Source organism: Urocampus carinirostris, chromosome 4 (genome assembly GCF_059441175.1).
Source record: "Urocampus carinirostris isolate Australia breed hairy pipefish chromosome 4, RoL_Ucar_1.0, whole genome shotgun sequence".
Classification (NCBI taxonomy): domain Eukaryota; kingdom Metazoa; phylum Chordata; class Actinopteri; order Syngnathiformes; family Syngnathidae; genus Urocampus; species Urocampus carinirostris.
Genome location: NC_142352.1, coordinates 28699407 through 28702213, shown reverse-complemented (window position 1 = coordinate 28702213; position 2807 = coordinate 28699407).

Sequence of the window (2807 nt, the reverse complement as noted above, 5' to 3'; positions counted from 1 at the left end):
CTTCTGTTTTCTTATTTAAAAAGTGTTCAGAACTACTACTTTCTTTCTTCAAAACTGCACACATATGACTTGAAACACCACTTACAATTTTCTAAAAACGTTTTGCCATCAAATTTCTGAAAGGGAAAGAATGTCTTATTTGACAAGATGTTGCTGTGGTGCCTCTACTTACAAATGTCTACATAGAAAAGTTTCAAGTTAGAGAGCACCTGAACAGGAAAATATTGCTTCTAGTTACAAAGGCGTTTTAGGATACAAAGTCAAAGATCCAGTACGCGCTGCCATTCGCTGCTCCCAGAGTTCGACCTGGCAACCGGGGCGTATGCGTGAATTCCAGCATGCTCTTCGTGTCCCCTTCCCGCTCTGTAATTTACTTTATAGCACCGCTACCAATGACCCAATGAAAGACTTTTAGTAAAGTGGACAAGGAAAAAAGAAGATTTAGAGACATCTGGCCATCGAAACATAGCAAGAGATAATAGAAAGGTATGAAAGCACACACCCCTGTCCGGTAGGAGTTTTTGAGACGAAAAGTAGGAGGATACAGTTATCGTTCCATCACCTTAAATTAAAGACATTTGAGCAAAAATCCCTGAATGAAAAATATAAAAGTGACCAAACTGCACCATTTTTCCTCACATTTTTTTGCCTAACCTTTCGCGAGGTTTTTGTTTATCCGGGTACCCGTAGCAGCAGGATGGTGGACAATTAGGTCAGCCTCATATTATGTCAAATAAATGCAAATTTCTTGCCCGACAAATGTCTATTTGTATTTCTTTTGAAATGCATGTTTGTGTCTTATTGCTTTTTGTTTTATATTACACTTATTTTTAAAAATGAATGACGTTTTACCACAGGGAGGTGCTAAATAATAAATACCATCCCATTAACTTTTATTTTTTACAAAGCAAACTTCGTCTTCCTCATTAGTAAAACAGCCATATTTCACAACCTATCTATTCAGTGAATAAACACGTCTTTAACCGGACTAGGCATATAGAGAAAGCCATTAAGCAAAATCAAAAACACAATTATAAACCTGAATCCATCTAAATTAATGGCATTGCTCACTTCTCTTATTTTTAAGTTTTGGAAAATGTGAATGCCAGTGGTGGGCTGTCGGGGCCTGCAATTTCTTCTCTGCGGGCCTATAAACATATTTGAATTGTGATGTTATATATTTTGTCCATGAAATTACTTTCCCCAAATTTTCTGCCAGCTTCATTTCATTGCTTATAATGTTTCTAATTTCCCACCTGTTTCGAATGTTGCAAGGCCCTCACTATTCTTAAAGGGACAGTGTGTATTACTTAATACTTAGTGCCTCCTAATAGTAAAAATAAGTAATTTATTTAAAAACAACAACATTGATTTAAATAAGAAAAAAGACATAAACTAGCACTTTTTGGAATATTCTTATGTTAGAAAATTAGCATTTATTTTACATAAGATGAGGATCACCAAAGGGGAGCTTACACGTTTGTAGGGCACTTTGCTTTCACGGAAATCCCCCCAAAATGGGGAAAACGTAATGAAGAAACTAAAAAGAGGAAAAATAGAGGGAAAGTAGCATAACAACAAGGAAGAAGAAAGGGAAAAGGTGTAAAAAGGGAAAGAAGAAAATTAGAAAAAATCGAAAAAAGGGGAAAAATAGGAAAAGAGTAAAAAGACAAAAAAAGAAAGAAAGAAACCAAGAGAAAGTGGACAAATTGGGAGGAGAGTACAAGAAAAAAAGGAAGAACAGTGAAAATAAGCAAAAAGAGGAAAAGGGAGAGAGGAAGAAGGAGAACAAATATGATAAAAGAAAATAAAAATGGGAAAACGAAAAGAAAAAGTGAGAAAGAGAAATAGGGAAAAAACTGGGCAAAAAAAGAAAAGAAAGTTTGCTTTCTGTTTACTTTTGAGTCCCCACAGTGTGTTCTTCATTGTCTTTTGTATCATACAGCGACATTTAGTGGTGAAATATGACACACTGTCCCTCTAGATTTAGCGCGCTTGTTTTGGAATTTGCTCAGTGCTATGTGAAAGGTTCATACCTGTCAAGCTCCAGGGCTCCATGCCCTTACAAACTGTCGTATTTTCCCTTACAAAATACAATATAATCTTACACCATATTTTTTTCAAACGTGTTTATTTATGTAGTTTAACATGTTATATTGTACATGTGTTTCGTTATATCATATGTATTATTAATTAACATTTTGTTGTGAGATCCTGAGTTTCTCGACATGAATGAGGTTTATTATAAAAAAATTAGGTAGCTTGGACGTTCACTGTAGAATAATACAATTTCTTATTCAAATTATGAATATATTTTCTGTATTAAATTATTGTTGGTAATATACTGATTAAAGGGATAACCACAAACCTGTATTTTATACTTCCTTTTTTACCTTGACTTCTTTATACAACATAATAATTCGTAATATAAATGCATCAAAGCAAGTGAGCCCTTTGGAAGCCGGCTCTTTTTAATGAGTTGAGCCGAAAAAGCCGGTTCTCTAAAAAGAGACGGACTTCCTTTCACTACCGCTCGCTTCGTTTGCAACGAAAAAAACGATACCGAGATAGAGGCTACTGCAGCGAACTCGTTTGACTTGATTGATTTGCCGTTTCATGATAGTCGGTGTATACCGGATGGTACCCATAATTGCCAAATTTGCGGTTTTCCGTACAGATTTTCTCGTACGTCGTGCACCTATTAAAATGCATAATAAACGTACATTGTACGGCAAAACCGTACAGGTTGACAGGTATGAAGGTAGCCGCAAAATCAGCCGACAATATGAAACGCAACATGCAAGTGG